Source organism: Halichoerus grypus, chromosome 13 (genome assembly GCF_964656455.1).
Source record: "Halichoerus grypus chromosome 13, mHalGry1.hap1.1, whole genome shotgun sequence".
Taxonomy (NCBI): Eukaryota; Metazoa; Chordata; class Mammalia; order Carnivora; family Phocidae; genus Halichoerus; species Halichoerus grypus.
Genome location: NC_135724.1, coordinates 70,210,641 through 70,230,526, shown reverse-complemented (window position 1 = coordinate 70,230,526; position 19,886 = coordinate 70,210,641). Strand labels below are relative to the sequence as shown.

The window sequence follows — 19,886 nt, the reverse complement described above, 5'->3', positions numbered from 1 at the left end:
AAATAATGCAATGATATCAGTTAAAAATTTTATCATTGTTGATTAAAAATAAAAAAAATAAAATAAAAATTAAAAAATTTATCATGAGGCAATTCAGACTCACCACAATGTGTGGCATTTGTCAGACATTCACTGTCACAATGCAGCTTGACTGTCTTGCAGACAACCTCAATATTATTTTTGAATTGGCAGAGACAACAGGCCATATGGCTAGGTAAAATCCTATAAATGGAAACACAGAGAATTAAATTAGTGCTAAAGGAGTTACTTGAGTAGGCATGCCAAGGGCATCACAGGGCTGTGCAAAAAGGAATTCTTGAGGCATATGGCCTGGATGTTTGGGCAGGGACCAGTTGGCCAATTGCTGCTCTTGAATATTGTAAATAAATACAAGGACAGAGGTGTCCAACAGAAAGGTAAGGATGGTAGGGGGTATGGTATGCCTAGAATAAGATAAAGATGAGAACTGGGTGACACTGATCTGTAGTTTAGTTCAGAAGTATCTCCTTCCAACCCAAAAGTCTCACTTTGGGTTGAGAGCACACAGGAAGAGGGTAGATTTCTAAGAAGAGTCTGAATAAGTCTGAAATATGACCCATACTGAAGATAGAAAGCAATCAATCAAAACTGACCCATAATCTACACAGATATTACAATTAGCAGACAAGGACATTTAAAAAGTTGTTGTAACTGGGGTGCCTGGGTGGCGCAATCATTTAAACATCTGACTCTTGGTTTCAGCTCAGGTCATGATCTCAGGGTCATGAGATCAAGCCCCACACTGGGCTCCTAGCTCAGCGTGGAGTCTGCTTGAGATCCTCTCTCCCTCTCCCTCTGCCCCACCCGCTCATGCTCTCTCTCTCTCAAATAAATAAATCTTTTAAAAAAAGTTATAACTGTATTTCATATGTTAAAAAAACCCAGACTAAAAAACCCATGCCTCTACTTAACTCAGTGAGTTGTACAACAACTTCAAGTGGCCTCATACATGTGTACTTAGAGTGAATGAAGGAGAGGAAATATAAGAAATTTTGAAAAAATAATAGCCTAAAATTTTCCAAACAGGCAAACCCAATAAACCCACAAATCTGAGAAGGTCAATAAACTCTAAGCACAAGAAACATAGACAATGGGGGCGCCTAGGTGGCTCAGTCGTTAAGCGTCTGCCTTCGGCTCAGGTCATGATCCCAGGGTCCTGGGATCGAGCCCCGCATCGGGCTCCCTGTTTGGCGGGAAGCCTGCTTCTCCCTTTCCCACTCCCCCTGCTTGTGTTCCCTCTCTCGCTGTGTCTCTCTCTGTCAAATAAATAAATAAAAATCTTAAAAAAAAAAAAAAAAGAAACATGGACAAAACTACATGAAGGCACATCATAATCAAACTGCTCAAAACCATCAATAAAGAGAACATCTTAAAAGCAGCCAAAGGAAAAAAAAACACACACAACATATAGAGAAACAAAGATAATAATGACAACATATTTCTTGTTGGAAATAATGGAACTCAGTCTTTAAAGCAGTGAAGAGGAGAGGGGACCCAACAACTATCAAGCTAATATTCTATATTCAGATCTTTCAAAAACAAAAGCAAAACAAAGACTATCTGAGACATGCAAAAGCTGAAAGAATTCATCACTAGTAGACTTACACCGTAGAAATGCTAAAGGAAATATTTTTAAGCGGAAGGAAAATGATACCAGATGGAAATGTGGATCCACATAAAAGAATGAGGAACAGTAGAACTGGTAACTACATAGGTAAATATATAAGATTTTTCTTACTATTTAAATATCCAAATACAATGTGATTTCACTTATACATAGAATCTTTAAAGAAAGACAAATGACGAACAACAACAACAAAAAAGAGAGAAACACACTCATAAATATGGAGAACAAACTGGTGGTTGCTAAAGCAGAGAGGGTGGGGATATGGTCAAAATAGGTGAAAAGGATTAAGAGGTACAAACTTCCAGTTATAAAATAAATCAGTCACCGGATGAAAAGTATAATGTAGGGAATACAGTCAATAATACTGTAATACACTTATTGTGGTGAGCATTTCAAAATGTATATAATTGTTGAATCACTATGTTGTACATCTGAAACTAATTTAATATTACATCAACTATACTTCAATAAGAGAGTTAACTTATTGGTTAAACAAAAAACATAATATGGTGTGATGTTTATAAGTAAAAGTAGGGGCGCCTGGGTGGCTCAGTCGTTAAGCGTCTGCCTTCGGCTCAGGTCATGATCCCAGGGACCTGGGATCAAGCCCCGCATCGGGCTCCCTGCTCAGCGGGAAGCCTGCTTCTCCCTCTCCCACTCCCCCTGCTTGTGTTCCCTCTCTGGCTGTCTCTCTCTATCAAATAAATAAATGAAATCTTTATTTAAAAAAAAAAAAAGTAAAATGTATGAAAACAATAGCACAAAGGCCAGGAGGGGAAAAATGGAAGTATACTATGTATTGTAAGGTTCTTATACCAATCACGAAATCATATAATATAATTTGAAGATAGACTGTGATAAGTTAAAGATGAACACTACAAACCATTAAGCAACTACTAAAATAACAAAACCTGAGTTGTAACTAGTCAACAAATAAAATAATAAAATGTACTCAGTCAATCCAAAAGCAGGAAGAAAAAGAAGAAAAAAAACGAAACAAAGAACAGATGGGACACATAGAAAATATTAGACAGTAGCTTTAAATGTAATCATATAAATAATTACATTAAATATAAATGGTATAATCACCCTAATTAAAAGATAGAGTTGTCACACCAGATAAAAAAGCACAAGCCAAAACTACATGCTGTCTACAAGAATGATCTTCAACAGAAAGATACAAGTAGGTGAAAAATATGGAAAAAATTATGCTATGCTAACACTAATCAAAATAGACCTTGAGTGGTTATATTACTATAAGACAAAGTCAATTTCAGCAAAGAATATTACCAAGGATAAAGGAGGTTATTCCATCATGATAGAAATGTCAACTAATAAAAAAGACATAACCTAAATATTTATGCATCTGATAAAAGAACTTCAAAATATATTAAGGAGAATGGCAAAGAGAAACAAATACATACACAATTGTAGTTGGAGATTTCAATACCCCTCTCTCAATAATTGACAGAAAAAAAATATAAAAAATCAGTAAAGATATAGCAGACTTGAACACTATCAACCTACTTGATCTAATTGATATTTATAGATCACTCCACCCAAAATCAGAATACACGTTTTTTTCAAGTAGACACATAATATTTACCAAAATAGACCATATTCTCATCTATTACCAGAATACATGGATATAAAACAAGACTCAATACATTTAAGAGGATTTCAGTTATTCAACAGATGTTCTGTGACCACAATGGAATTCAATTAGAAATTAAAAGATTTGAAAAATCCCCAAATATTTGGAAACTAAACAATACATTTCTAAGTAACCCTGTGGGTAAAATAAAGCAAAAGGGAAATTAAGAACTATTTTTTTTACTGACTGAAATTGAAAACATGTCAACATGTGGGATGTTGCTAACATAGTGTTCAGCTTCCCCGGCGTCCACTTTTAAGAAACTAGAAAAAGAAAATTAATCACTGAGTAAGGAGAAGAAATAGCATAATAAAGATCAAGGCAGAAATAAAATGGAAAACAGAAAAACAGAGAGGTCAGTGAAATGAAAAGACAGTTTTTAGAGAAGGTAAATAAAATTGATATACCTCTAGCCATATTGATCAAGAAAAGACAAGAGAAGACACAAATTATCAATAACAGAAACGAGAGGGGTGACATCAATACAAATTCTACACATATTAAAAGGATAATAAGGGAATATTATAAACTAATTCATGTCAATCAATTCAAAATGAAATGGACAGAGTCCTTAAAGACATAAACTACTCAAAAATAAATATGTAACTTAAATAGCACTATTAAAGAAATAGAGTGTGTAGTTTACAACCTTCCCACATAGAAAGCTTCAAACCCACATGCTTCACTGGTGAATTCTACCAAACATTTAAGGAAGAAATAATGCCAATTCTACACAAACTCTACCAGAGAATTGAAGAGAAGGGAAAACTTCCCAACTCATTTTTAAGGCCAACTTTTGCTTTATCAAAACTAGACAAAGACATTACAAGAAAAGAAAACAACAGACCAGTATCTCTCATGAGCACAGATGCAGAATTCTAAACAAAATTTTACTATATCAAATCCAACAATATATAAAAAGATGCTAGCTACATTATGAAGTGGGGTTTATCTCAGGATTGCAAGATTGGTTTAATATTTGAAAATCAATGTAATTTACCCAAGCTAATAAACTAAAAAAACTACACAATCATTGTAATAGATGGAGAAAAAGTATCTGACAAATCTAACATCCATTCCTGATTACAAATTAAAAAAAAAAAAGAAGCCCTTGGCAAACTGGGATGGAAGGAAACTTCATCTTGATAAGAGACTTCTACATAAAAAACCCGAACATCATATTTAATAGTGAAAGACAAATGCTTTCTCTCCAAGATCAGGACAAAGGAAAGGAAGTCTTCTCTCATTACTTTTATTTGATAGTGCACTGAAGGTTCCAGTCAGTGCAATACAGCAAGAAAAAGAAATAAAAGGTATTCAAAATGGAAAGGAAGAAGCCAAACTATCTTTATTTGCAGATAAAATGATTATCTATGCAGAAAACCTGATGGAATCTATAAAAAGGTTACTAGAACTAATAAATGAGTTTATCAAGTTTGCAGGAAAAAGATCAATATACAAAAAATTAATTTATCTCTAATACCTAGCAATAAACAATTAGAAATTGAAATTTTAAAAAAATATTACTTATAATAGCATCAAAAGTGTAAAATACTTAGAAAAGTCTGAAGAGATGTAAAAGGCTTACACACTGAAAACTATAAAATATTCCTGGGAAAAATTAAAGAACACCTAAATAAATGAAGAGACATAAAGTGTTCATGGATCAGAAGATTCAATATTGTTAAGATGTCAATTCTCCCCAAATTGATTTACAGATAAAAATCCCACCAGACTTGTCTGTAGAAATTGGCAAGCTAATGCTAAAATTCATATGGAAATGTAAAGCTCCTAGAATAGCCAAACAGCTTTGAAAAAGAAGACAAAATTGGAGGACTAACACTACCAGATTACAAGACTTATGAAGCTACACTTTCAAGACTTTGTGATATTAGTATAAATTTAGACAAACAGATCAAAGAAACAGAATAGAAAGTCCAGAAGGAAAGAGATATGAACAACTTATTTTCAGGTTCCAAGGCAGTTGAGTGGAGAAAGGATAGTCTTTCCAACAAATGGTGCTGGAACAACTGGATATCCATATGCAAAAAAGCAAACATCGATCCAAACCATATGCAGAAATGAACTCAAATTGGTTCAAAGATCCAAATATAAAACCTAAAACTATAAATGTCTCAAAGAAAACACAGGAGACCTTGTGTTGGGCAAGATTTCTTAAGATATGACACCATAAGGATAGCCTACAAAAAAAAAATGGATAAATTGGACACCATCAAAATTAAGAATTTCTATCTTGCAAAAGACACTCTTAAGAGAATGAAAATACGAGCTACAAAATGGGAGAAAATACTTAGTAAATTACATAGTTGATAGAGGACTTGTTTCCAGAATATATAAAGAACTCTCAAAATTCAATAATAATATAGCCGAAAGACAAATAAGCATATGAAAAGATATCTGACATCATTAATTATAAAGGAAATGCAAATAAAAGCCACAGAGATGCCACTATACACCTATTAAACTGTCTAAAATTAAAAACACTTACTATAGCAAGTATTAGCAAAAATGTGAAGAAAATGGAAACCTCATACATTGCTGGTGGGAATGTAAAATGGTACAACCACTGTGGAAAATAATTTTTTAAAAACTTAAACACACACTTACCATATGAACCAGCCATCCACTTCCAGGTATTTACCCCAAGAGAAATGGAAGTATGTATCCATACAAAGACGTGTACGTACACACACAGAAGCTTTATTTTTAATAGCCGAAAATTGGAACAAATCAAATGTTCATCAATGGTGAGCAGATAAATTGTGGCATATCCATATAATGGAATACTATTCAGCAATAAAAATGAATTATTGATATACATAACAACATGGATGAATCAAAATAATTATGATGAATGAAAGAAGCCAGTTAGAAAAGAGTACTTACCACATGATTCCATTTATATAACATTCTAGAAAATGCAAACTAATTTTTTGTAACAGAAAGCAGATCTATGAGTACTACCCAAAGCAATCTACAGATTTAATACAATCCCTATCAAAATTCCAATAGCATTTTTCACAGAACTAGAACAAACCATCATAAAATTTGTATGAACCACAAAAGACCCTGAATAACCAAAGCAATCTTGAAAAAGAAAAACAAAACTGGAGATGTCACAATTCCACAATTCAAGTTATATTACATAGCTGTAGTAATCAAAACAGTATGGTACTGGCACAAAAACAGACACATAGATCAATGGAACAGAATAGGAAGCCCAGAAGCAAACTTACAATTATATGGTCAATTAATCTTTGACAAAGGAAGCAAGAATATGCAATGAGAAAGACAGTCTCTTCAAAAAATGTTGTTGGGAAAACTGGACAACTATGTGCAAGAGAATGAAACTGGACCACTTTCTTACACCATATACAAAAGTAAACTCAAAATGGATTAAGGACCTAAATAAATGTGAGACCGAAAACCATAAAAATCCTAGAAGAGAGCACAGGCAGTAATTTCTCTGAGATTGGCTTTAACAACATCTTTCTAAATATGTCTCCTGAGGCAAGGGGAACAAAAGCAAAAGTAAACTATTGGGACTACATCAAAATAAAAAGCTTCTGCATAGTAAAGGAAACAATCAACAAAACTAAAAGACAACCTACTGAATGGGAGAAGATATTTGCAAGTGACATATTCAATAAAGGTTTAGTATCCAAAATATATAAAGAATTTATACAACTCAACACCAAAAAACCCCCCAAATAATCCAATTTAAAATGGGCAGAAGACATGAACAGACATTTCTCCAAAGAGGACACACAGAGGCACCTGGGTGGTTCAGTTGATTAAACATCCGCCTTCAGCTCAGGTCATGATCTCAGGGTCCTGGAATCGAGCCCCACATAGTGCTCCCTGCTCAGTGGGGAGTCTGCTTCTCCCTCTCGCTCTGCCTCTCCCCCCGCTTGTGCTCTCTCCCCAATAAATAAATAAAATCTTTTTTTTTTTTAAAGAAGACCTACAGATGGGGCCAACAGACACATGAAAAGATGCTCAACATCACTCATCATCAGGAAAATGCAAATCAAAACCACAATGAGATATCAACCTCACATCTGTCAGAATGGCTAAAATAAAAAACAGAAACAACAAATTCTAGTGAGGATATGGAGAAATAGGAACCTTATGCACTGTTGGTGGGAATGCAAACTGATGCAGCCACTGAGGAAGACAGTATGGAGGTTCCTCACAAAATTAAAAATAGAACTACTCTATGATCCAGTAATTGTACTTCTGGGTATTTAACCAAAGAATACAAAAACGCTAATTCAAAGGGATACACGCACCTCTCTGTTTATTGCAGCATTATTTATAATAGCCAAATTATGGAAGTAACCTAAGTGTCCATTGATAGATAAATGGATAAAGAAGAGATTCATATATATAAATTATGGAATATTATTCAGCCATAAAAAAGAATGAACTCTTGCCATCTGCAACAACATGGATGGAGCTAGAGAGTACAATGTAAGTGAAGTAAGTCAGTCAGAGAAAGTCAAATACCATATGATTTCACTCATATGTGAAATTTAAGACACAAAAAAAATGAGCAAAGGGAAAAAAAGAGCAAGAAAGAGAGAGACGAATCGAGAAAGAGAGAGACAAATCAAGGAACAGACTCTTAATTATAGGGAACAAACTGATGGATACCAGAGAGGACAGGGGGTGGGAGGATAGGTGAAATAGGTGAGTGCATCAAAATTTAAAAATTAAAAACTTCTGGTCTTCAGAGATAGAACAGAATGAAGACAAACCACAACCTGGGAGAAATTTGCTGAACACCTATCTGAGAGAAAGGACTTTTTCCAGAATATAGAACATACTCTTAAAACTCAATAATATGTATCCAATTAAAAAATGGATTTGGGGGTGCCAGGGTGGCTCAGTCTGTTGAGTGTCCGACTCTTGATTTTGGCTCAGGTTATGGTTTCAGGCTTGTGGGATTGAGCCCTGAGTCAGGCTCCATTCTTGGCGGGGAGTCTGCTTGACATTCTCTCTCTCTAACTCCTTCAGTCTCTCCCCCCACCACACTCACTCACTCTCTCTCTGTCTAAGATAAATAAATAAATCTTAAAAAAAAAAAGAAAAGGAAAAGAAAAAATGGATTTGAAGGACACATCATTTAAAAAGGTATCTGTACATGGGGTGCCTGGGTGGCTCAGTGGTTAAAGCAGCTGCCTTTGACTCAGGTCATGATCCCAGGATCCTGGGATCAAGCCCCGCATTGCGCTCCCTGGTCAGCGGGAAGCCTGCTTCCCCTCTCACACTCCCCTTGCTTGTGTTCCCTCTCTCGCTGTCTCTCTCTCTGTCAAATATATAAATAAAAATCTTAAAAAAAAAAATAAACTGGTTCTCCTGCAATTAAAAAAAAAAAGGTATCTGTACATGAATAGACACTCACCATCATGAGCTATTAGAGAAATGCAACTTAAAGCCACAATGAGATACAGCCTACATACATACCTATAAGAAAGTCTAAAAAAATTTTTTTAACTGAAATACAAGGTGAAGATCTCATACACTGCTGGTTGGAATGCAAACAGGTACATCCATTTTAAAAACAGCTAAGCAGTTTTTTTGTGTGTTTTTTGTTTGTTTGTTTGTTTCTTTTTTTAGAGAGAGCACACACGTGGGTGCATATGAGCCGGGGGTGGGGAGGTGCAGGGAGAGGAATAGGGAGAGAGAGGATCTTAAGCAGGCTCCACATTCAGCATGGAGCCCAACTGGGAGCTTGATCTCACGACCCTGAGATCATGATCTAAGCCAATATCAAGAGTCAAACACTTAACCGACTGACCCACCCAGGTGCCCCCAGGTAAGCGGTTTCTTAAAAAGTTAAATATACACTTAGGATATGATGTAGCAATCCTACCATTAAATATTTTACCTCCCCCAAAATGAAAACATACGCTCACGCAAAGACCTGCATGTGACTGCTTTTAGCAGATTTATTCATAATAGACAAAAAACTAAGAACAACTCAAATGTCCATTAACTGATGAATGCATAAACAGACTGGTGTATCCATACAACTGGAATACTACTCAGCAATAAAAAGGAATGAACTGCAGATAGATGCAACAACCTTGATGAATCTCAAAAGGATTATGCTGAGTGAGAGGAGCCAATCACAAAAGACTACATACTGTATGATTTCATTTATAAGACATGGTGGAAAAGGCAAAACTATAGGGACAAAAATGAGGCTGGTGGCTGCCAGGGGCTGATGGTGGGAAAAGGGGATTGACTGCAAACAAAAATGTTCTAGATCTCAAATGTGGTGGTGGTTACGTAGCTATATGTTTGCCAAAACTCATCAAACTGTATACTTAAAAAGAGTAAATTTTATTAAATGAAAATCATACCTCAATAAATCTGACTTAAGAAAAGAATCAAACACACATAAACAACTAAGTGAAAATAAACATAAGAAAAATCAACTTACAGTTTTTCCAATTCAAGGGTCATCATGAGGATGCTCTCAATTGTTGGAAGTGACACCTGTGTTGTTCCCATGTCTCTGAAGGAGAAAGTCCAAACATGAATGATACCAAAGACAAAAATTCTATACTTAAAAAGAGACTTCACAACATGTGATTAGTTAAATTCCGTCAAGCCAGCTCAAGAGTTAACTTGCTATGGACAATAATTTCAGAGAACTTTTATTGAAGAAATTTAAATTTATGTGCATCATCAAATTTATCACCTTGGTGATGAACAGGACAATCTCTTTTTACCATTATCCTACTTCTCATTCTCAATTGCATCCACCTCTCTTGATTAATCTTTTTTTAAAAATAATGTACATCTTATTCCACTTTGCTTTTTGAGACAAATGATATTTCTACATACATGATAAATGATATTTCTGCATACATCTGCATGTTCCATATCTGTATGTGTTCTTCAGTACTGCTTTCTTCCTCTGCAGGCTGTCTTGCCCATATACATTGTTTCTTTGCCAATAATTCTTATTTCAATAACCCAGTTAAAATTTAAATTATGACTTTTTAACCAAAATGCAAAATACTTAATCTTTAAAAAACAGCAGAAATCATCTCATGAGCCATGAGATTGTTGTAATACTTACAAATATTTTAATGCCGGCAATTTAAAAAGATACGAATCTTCAACAGTTGTCAGAGGGTTACGATTGAGAATTCTGAAAAATGCAATGGAATTAAAATTATCTGCATTTTCAATAACTACCATGAAAGTTTATGTTCATTTTTTTGGGATGGGACTGGAAGGTTAAAAGTAATCATTTTCTGCCTTTGCCTATAAATCTGTAAAGCAGTCTTCCTTTGGGAACTACCCAGGTCTCTGAATGATAAAGCGGGAAAGAGAAAAAACATTTTTTTTAAGTGGACGGCAAAGAAAAACTATGCCAAAGAACTTTTCAGGTTGAAAACCCCAGAAGTGACTACACTAGTAGGAAGCCCTGGCTCTGTAGGAAATACCATTTCTAGTGTCCTCCATGATTTAAGGTGTTTTTCTCTTATCTCTAGAAATTTAAAAAATTCCACAGTTTAAACCACGCAGTGAAAGACAAAAAGAGGACCAATTCCTCAGTTTTGGAGCCAAACAATAGGGGCTAAATGTAGGAGGAACTGGTGAAAGCTATACTCCCGCCACATGTTCCGTGTATCCTTGTATCACAGCCTTTGTCATGGCATGTAATCACCTGTTTCCTTGTCAGTCTCCTGGACTGTCGGCTCCTTGAGGGCAGGGACCATACTTGATTGTCATTGTCCCTGTGCCTGACATAGTGCTTGTTATTTACTAGTTATTTAATGAATGTTTGTCGAATAAATAAATAACATTTTTTCATTCTTTGACACAAGTTTTTATTCCAAAATGTTGAATACATTTTCTTCTCAATGCTTTAAAAACAAAAAAGGTAAAAGAAATAGGAAGAAAGAAAAGAAAATCTTCCTTGAGGTTGACTATACTCAAGAATCATTACTGTACTTTTGCCAAATATTAGAAAGATAATCATCACAACCAATACTATTGGACTGTAAGGCATCTGTGATCAGCATTTCACATTTAATCCTCACAATAACCTTATGTGATAGATATGATCATTACCCCGTTTTACAAATGAGGAAACTGAGGTACAGAGAGGTTATGTAATTTGTCCTAGATTGTCAAGAGAGTCAGAAGCAGAGCTGGAATTTGAAATCAGTTTTGACCTCAAAGCCTGTGTTTAAGTCATATGAAGAAAAGGGGATTTCAAAATAGCTGTTACCTTAAACTTAACTTTGAGAGCACTAAATATAGAAATACTTTGTTGAACTTCATCTCTCCATCTGGGAGAGCTTCTCTGAGAAATACATTTTCTATTTTTATTCCTTTTCTCTAATCATCTCACATGATTAAGTGTTTAATTAGCCAATGGTCATTGAGACTTTAGAGATTTAAAAAACCATGTTATAGGCAAATCAGCTAAAATGGGAAAGTGAGGACATCTGAAAATTCATCTCTCATAAAAGCAACAACAACAATGACAAAAACTGGCAAAAATGGTCAGAATTAACTTTGTTAGAAGTTTGGAAAATTTAACCAATGGGCTTGCAGCAACCCAGAGAGCATTTATTAAATAAAAACTAATTTCTGTAAGAACAGTGAGCTCTGTTGTTTTAACTTGTCCTAGACCTCTGCTCTCTATCCTGATGGTCGCCTTGAAAAATAGCCCACATCCCAGGGGAGCAAAATGGAGCTGGAGTTCCTTAAAGCCTCATTTTCTTTTTTTTTAATTTTATTATGTTATGTTAGTCACCATACAATACATCATTGGTTTTTGATGTGGTGATCCACGATCCATCATTTTCGTATAACACCCAGTGCTCCATGCAGTACGTGCCCTCCTTAATACCCATCACCGGGCTAACCAATCCCCCCTCCCCCCTCCCCTCTAAAACCCTGTTTGTTTCTCAGAGTCCATAGTCTCTCATGGTTCATCTCTCCCTCCAATTCCTCCCCACCCCCATTTTTCCCTTCCTTCTCCTAATGTCCTCCATGTTATTCCTTATGTTCCACAAATAAGTGAAACCATATGATAATTGACTTTCTCTGCTTGACTTATTTCACTTAGCATAATCTCCTCCAGTCCCATCCATGTTGATGTAAAAGTTGGGTATTCATCCTTTCTGATGGCTGAGTAATATTCCATTGTATATGTGGACCACATCTTCTTTATCCATTCATCTGTTGAAGGGCATCTCGGCTCTTTCCACAGTTTGGCTCTTTTAAAGCCTCATTTTCAAAGAACTGTCATTGTTTTACCTGTATAGTGGGTTCCCTGGAAAACCTCGCTTGAAAAGCTTGTCTTTGACCTCACTGAGAGCTGCACAATGCTAAAAGCCTCTTCTTCTCAAGGGGCATTTTTAAAAAACAATTACAGGTAAATGTTTTATCCTGGTGGTCGTGTGAGGCAATGGATTAACAGGCGGGACAAAAAAATAGCCTAACCAAAAATCTTAAAAGGAAAAAACTGAGAAATAAGATGTCCACAGAGACTTTGAAATGCTTCAACATATTCCTGGGAAACCAGAAGACCACAAGACATATTCCTAGGAATGTAGGAAAAAACTTAGCGCTAATACATTGGGTCAGCAAGGTTGCAGGATACAAGATCAATGTGTAAAAATTAGCTGTATTTCTATACACTAGCAATGAGTAGTCCAAAATGAAATTAAGAAAACGATTCCATGTATAACAATATTAAAAAGAATAAAATACTTAGGAAAAAATTAACCAAAGAAGTACAAGACTACACTGAAAACTATAAAACATTGTTGAAAGAAATTAAAGAACATCAAAATAAATGGAAAGATACCCCACGTTCATGGATTAGAAGAAAATATTGTTAAAATGGCACTATGCCCCAAACTGAACTATGGTTTCAGCACATTCCCTATCCAAATCGCAGCTGACTTCTTTCCAGAAATTGGCAAGTGAATTCTAAAATTCATACGTCAAATCAAGGGACCCAGAATAGCCAAAACAATCTTGATAAGGAAGAACAAAGTGGAAAGACTCATGTGCCCTGGTTTCAAAACCCAATTCAAAGCTACAGTAATCATAGTGGGATACTGGCATAAGAATAGACATACAGGGGCGCCTGGGTGGCTCAGTCGTTAAGCGTCTGCCTTCGGCTCAGGTCATGATCCCAGGGTCCTGGGATCGAGCCCCACATCGGGCTCCCTGCTCAGCGGGAAGCCTGCTTCTCCTTCTCCCACTCCCCCTGCTTGTGTTCCCTCTCTCGCTGTGTCTCTCTGTCAAATAAATAAATAAAATCTTTAAAAAAAAAAGAATAGACATATAAATCGATGGAACAGAACTGACTGTCCAGGAATAAATACTCACATTTATGGTCTATTAATTTTCAACAAGGATGCCAAAACAATTCATTGTGGGAAGACTGGTCTCTTCAAGTGGTGCTGGGACAACTGAATACCCACATACAGAATAATGTAGTTGGATTCTTACACTTCATACCATATATAAAAATTAACTCGAAATGGACCAACTACCTAAATGCAAGAGCTCAAGTTATAAAACTAGGAATCTTTCTGACCTTGGGTCAAGCAACAGCTTCTTCGACATGACACCAAAAGCACAAATAACCAAAGGAAAAATAAATAAATTGGACTTTATAAAAAAACAGACTTTTGTGCTTCAAAGGACATTATCACAAAAGTGAAAGACAACTCACAGAATGGGAGAGAACATTTACAAATCATATGTCTGATAAAAGTCTAGTATGCAGAATATCCAGAATATAAAGAACTCTTACAACTCAATAAAAAGACAAATAATCAAATTTTTAAATGGGCAAAGGATTTGAAGAGATGTTTCTCCAAAGAAAATACACAAATGGCCAATAAGCACATGAAAAGATGTTTGATGTCTTAAGTCATTAGGCAAGTACAAATCAAGGCTATAATGAGATATTACTTTACACTCACTAAGATGGCTATAACCAAACAAACAGACAACGATAAGTGGTAGCAAGATTATGGAGAAACTGGAACCTTCATACATTGGTGGAAACATAAAATGGTGTAGTCACCTGTGGAAAACAGTTTGGCAGTTCCTCAAAAGGGTTAAACATACAGTTACCACATCACCCAGCAATTCCACTTCTAGGTATGTACCCAAGAGAATTAAAAACATGTGTCCACACAAAAACTTGTATGTGAATACTCATAGCAGCATTATTGATAATAGCCAAAAAGTGGAAACAATCCAAATGTCTCATAACTGAGGAATGAACAAAATGTGATGTATATGTATGTATACAAGGGAATATTATCCAGCCTTAAAAACGAATGAAGTACTGAGACATGCTACAACATGGATAAACCTCGAAGCTAACATGCTGTGTGAAAGAAGCTAGACACACATTTCTATGAAATGTCCAGAATGGGCAAATCTACAGGGACAGAAGGTAAATTAGTTGTTGCCAGGGCCTGGGAGGAAGGGAGAATGGGGAGTCACAGGTGATGGGTATGGTATTTCTTTTCGGGGCTGATGGAAATACCCTGGCATTAATACTGACTATCGTCTGTCAAAGTATACCATTGGACTGTATACTTTATAATGTTGTATATTATATTATGTGGATTATATCTCCATTAAAAAAAAGAACCATATTGTGATAAATAGAGCACCAGTTGTCAGAAGACCAAATATGTTGGTAGGTGGAGAAAAGAGGAGTAAAGACTCAGACTCTTCCACAACGGAGGTCAGAGGGTGCCAATGGTGAGGCTGGGAGCCATGCTTTTTCTGGGCGGGGGTGGGGGGTGGGGGGCAGCGGGGGTGCTGGTGGGGGTGGGGGGGTCGGGGGTGGGAAGAACCATGCATTTTTGTTCTTGCCTTGGAAACTCCCCTATTCTTCCTATTCTAGCCCATTCTTCTAGATTTTTTTCAGTACCATTAACATGTTGGATTTGTAACACTAGTTATAAAAAGGAAGAATGTGAGTGTCACATGTCTGGTTAAGCACAGTTCCTCAACTTTGAGGCTTTGAATGTCCTTTGCTTTGAAAAAAAAATTGGCATTAAAATCTATAAGCTCATTGGTGGGCTCTGTGCAAGTGAGTTCCTCCACTTGTGCATCTTTCTCTGTTTTAAAAATGACTATAAGGCATTATGTAGCCAAAACAATTTAGCAATTAGTTATCCTTCCCACCAAATTATCTCAGTTCTCTAACCCTCCACTCTTTCCTGGGTGCTCACCCATGGCCTTGTATCCATCAGCTCAGTGTTTCCTCTTAACCAGACAGCCCTTGTCCTACTGAGATTAACATCCTGCGTTTATCCCTAGTGAAACCAAAATATAGGGCCACTCTAAATTATCCTATTTCCTCCTCCTGTCTTTTGTGCTGTCTTTTCTTCATGAAAGCTGTGCCTGGGGGGCAGACAGAATGAGAACTGACCCAACAGTTTACATGTGGGGGACTCCACAGTAACCGTTTTTCTACAAATCACAAAACGAATGGTTTTAGATGCACTGAGGACATCACACTAGAGACCATTTCCCTTTCAGTTCAATTCCCTCATTTTACCGATAAAAGGTATGCTGACTCCTAGTCCATCAGCTTTTTGATATTCACGGGCTTCTAAATGATTTTTAAAAATATACCTTACTTGAAGAGGAAAACTCAAGTATTTTTGCAAAAGCCTTTTGCTGTAGAACAACGGGACAGATTAAAGGTAGCTCACAAAATAAGGGAACACTTCTTAGCTGTTATTTTTTTTTCTCCAAATTCTTCTATACAGGTCCAGACAGATGGGCTACGTTTCCTTTCTATTAACTGAGGAGACAGAGAAGAATTGAGGACTGAAGCATGTCATCACTGTCCTGAATGTACTGAAATCCTAACAGGTTTAGCTGAAAAAATGTCCAAAGCACGCAGTGAAAATAAATTTAAAATAGGACCAACTCCAAACTATCTATGCTAGAATCCCAAGGCAGGCAGGGAAAACTGGCTCTTTGGAGGAAGGCAGTCCAAGAAGTAAGCAGAGTGACCTAGAACCTGTTCCAGTATGTTTGAAGTACTTGGGGATGGAGTAACCCCTTTCCTTTATTCATCTACATAGGTCCATGAGCCACGAGAACATGACTCCCCATGTGAAGCTCCTCAATACAAGACATCTAATTTCATGACGTAAATCCTTCCTCGGGTGGGAGGGGAGGGCGAAGTCTAAAGGATCTGAAATTGTGGGCCTATATTTTAATCAAAGTTCTGAGAATAGCTTTGAAGAAGAGTTCCTGGCAGTGAGGAACAGCAGAAGCAGCAAGGGCCTCTGGAATCAGGAAGACCTAGGTTTGAATTCTGGCTGTCACATCGTGGTGAAGTGACTGGAGTAACAAACATCTCTGAGTCTCACTTAGCACCATTTACTTCATAAGGCAATTTGAGGATTAAATGAAAGAGCATGTGCAAAGCACCTCACATAAGGCTGGGCACAGAGTAGGTGCCTAGTAATAATGATGTTACATTTGCACTGGGCAGTGAGCAGAAAATCTGGGGATGCCCAGAGGTGGCATGGCCAGGAGCTCCAGAAGCATGCGACTGTCATGGGGAAAAGGAGCTCTCTTCCCCAAAAGGTCCTATTCCAGTTAGAAACCAACTCCAAGAGACGATGCACAAAACACCAAATAGTCATCATTCAGCTCCTAGTCCAAGGGAATGCGGAGTTGCCTTACTTGCAAAGCTCCTAGGCGGTTCTGCCACTTGTTAACAGTGTGAACCTAGGCAAGTGACCCAACGTCTCCGGGTTTCAATTTCCTCATCCCCAAAGTGGGGATAATGATATCTACATTGCAAGAGCTGTTGGAAACATGGAAATGAGATACAGTGTGAGAGAGCATGTATTGAGCATTTTCCATGTGCCAGGCACTATCTGAGAGTGTTGGGCACACTATCTTGCTTGTACAATACGTAAAGGTCCCTAGCCTAGTGCCTGAAACACAGTAAGTACCTACTAGAGATAGGTCATAAAGAAATGTTAAGGGGCAGAGGAAGAACTACTCTGCTTCCAAGAGAAAGAAGATATGTTGTGAGATATGTGGGAAGAAGGGATGCGGCTGGGAGAAGGAAAGTATGGTAGTTGCTGGGTAGGACTATCTCAAACCTTTTGAACTATTACAAATAGAAAATAATAAAACAGCCACCCGAAGTTCCCTCAAAGGACAGACCCGAGTTATTATTTTCATCCTGAATGTTTCTGCCTTTCTGAATCGGAGAAGAAGCTGCCAGGATTTCCAGTACATAGCAAAAAGTGATGACGATACCCTGCAGTGTATAAACTTGTGTGTGCACACAGCCATCTAAAGGAAACCGATGCTGGATGACGGGGGAGCATTAGGGTGTCTCTGTGACTGCAGCTCGATTTGCCTTCACAGTGTGGCCACAACTACCTCAATGGTATTCTCAATAGTGGGGTAAATAATTCAGTAGGGATAAGGCTTAGATTTTCCTCATTCTCTCTTAGTGCTTATGTTCTTGGCACAACACTGATGCACCACAGACAAGCCAGCATGTGGATGTGCTCTACGTGGATCAGGTAGAGCCCTTCTACATTGCAGAATCCTTCAGTTTCTAAAATCATGGAGCTTGTATTGTTAGAACCAATGAAGTGACTAAAAGAATTTTAAAAAATAAGCCATCAGTCTGGACCTCTGTAGGTGAATGAAGGAGAAGCACTTTAAAGTCAGAAAAAAAAGTATACTTAACATTTAGGATTATCAACCACTGCTGGTTTTCCATAATATATTTCATTCCTGATTTCATCTGAAAGAGATATTATTACTACCATTCAAAAAGCGGTACCTTATTAAAACAAAATGTAACAAAAAACCCTGAAAGTGGTACCTTATTAATAAACTCTTGGAATGTCTTTGAGGTGGATTTCAGTTTTTTGTTTTGCCAGCACACCAGAGAACAGGCTCATTGGGTTTCTCCACCAAGAGGTATACCGTCTCAGACTTACCACCTTTACTAAGCACTCTCTAACACCAAGAGTCTCTTACGAGAGTCTGAATTTCATTATAGTTAGGTGGGCAACGTAGGAAGAAATCGGGTGGAATCAGTTGATAAAAATTAATGGATTCACTGAAAAACATTCACCGAGTGCCATGCCCACTCAAAATAGACTTTACCACACTGCTAACTAGTTCACTCTGTGTTTATCAATAACTTAGAGGCTTCATTCAAGAAACTTACTGAGTTATAGTTATCTGAAACCCAGGGGTAAATCAAGGATCTTGTGGGGCCTGAACCTCATCTACTTTGGGAAATCCTGTCTAATAAAACATGCAAAATTATGAATACAAAAAATTGCTAGGACCCTCTCCCAAGACCTTGGAAGGGGCCTGTGTAAGCAAGGAGCCCTGAAGCGTAAGTTCAAGATAAATCCACCTCAGCTGGGGCCTCTAAGTTTTACAAACTAAGTTAATGCCAGAGAAAGTATCGTTTCAACTTATAAACACCCCGGTAATATGTCACATAGGTAATAACATGACTTAATTCAAGGGGTAGCTCCTTCCCTTGGCAACTTGCCTTTGAAAAGAGATGCAGTAAAGTCTATATCTCACTATGGCAAACATTTCCCGAAGCAGACTAGCTTTGTCTATTAGAAAAATGTGGCTCCAAACAAAGAAGGAGCCTCGCCCCCAGTACACACTTACTATACTGTGATTTCTTTCGGAAGGAACCGTGAATTAGTTTCAGTAGTGCAGCTCTATTCAAATCATGTGACATGTGTATGAACTGATTTTCAACGCCAGCTAGCTCTGGTTCTTTAATTACCTTTTTCTGTCATTTAAGATGCACGCAGAAACTCAACACAAACAAGTTGTTGCCTCATCCGTTACGAATCTTTCCTATCCCGCAACCCATTGCCTACTTTGTCACCCCCCCACCTTGGGACCCTGCTGTACAGATGCCCGAGGACTCCCGTGTGCCTTCCCCTCAACACCCATCTTCCTCCTTCTGGTATGAAAGTTTCTTGGGGGCAGTCCCTGTCCCGTTCTTCTTTGCACCCCCAGTACTTAGTACAGTGTCAACATATGGTGGGCATGGCACTCAGTGAATGTTTTTCAGTGAATCCATTAATTTTTATCAACTGATTCCACCCGATTTCTTCCTATGTTGCCCACCTAACTATAATGAAATTCAGACTCTCGTAAGAGACTCCTGGTGTTAGAGAGTGCTTAGTAAAGGTGGTCAGTCTGAGACGGTATACCTCTTGGTGGAGAAACCCAATGAGCCTGTTCTCTGGTGTGCTGGCAAAACAAAAAACTGACCCTGAGGACTCCTTCCCCAAGTGAGGCATCAGCAAATTAATGAGAGGAGAGAGGAGGCCACTGCAGATGGACGTCGGTGGCAACAGTTACTCAGCTCCAGACACACCCTCAACACCTTCATCTATTCTAAAATAAACTGTGTGAAATTGTATTTCTGAACCACGAGACAGGTAAGATAGTCTTTTCCAAAGTCAGGTTTAGAGGAGGATCTTCACCTTG

The 19,886-nt window shown here is 37.4% G+C and overlaps 1 pseudogene; it reads right to left on the bottom strand.

Annotated features, from left to right (window-relative positions):
* Positions 1-19,886, bottom strand: part of LOC144379747 (leucine-rich repeat-containing protein 37B-like) — a 32,816-nt pseudogene that overhangs the window by 4,169 nt on the left and 8,761 nt on the right.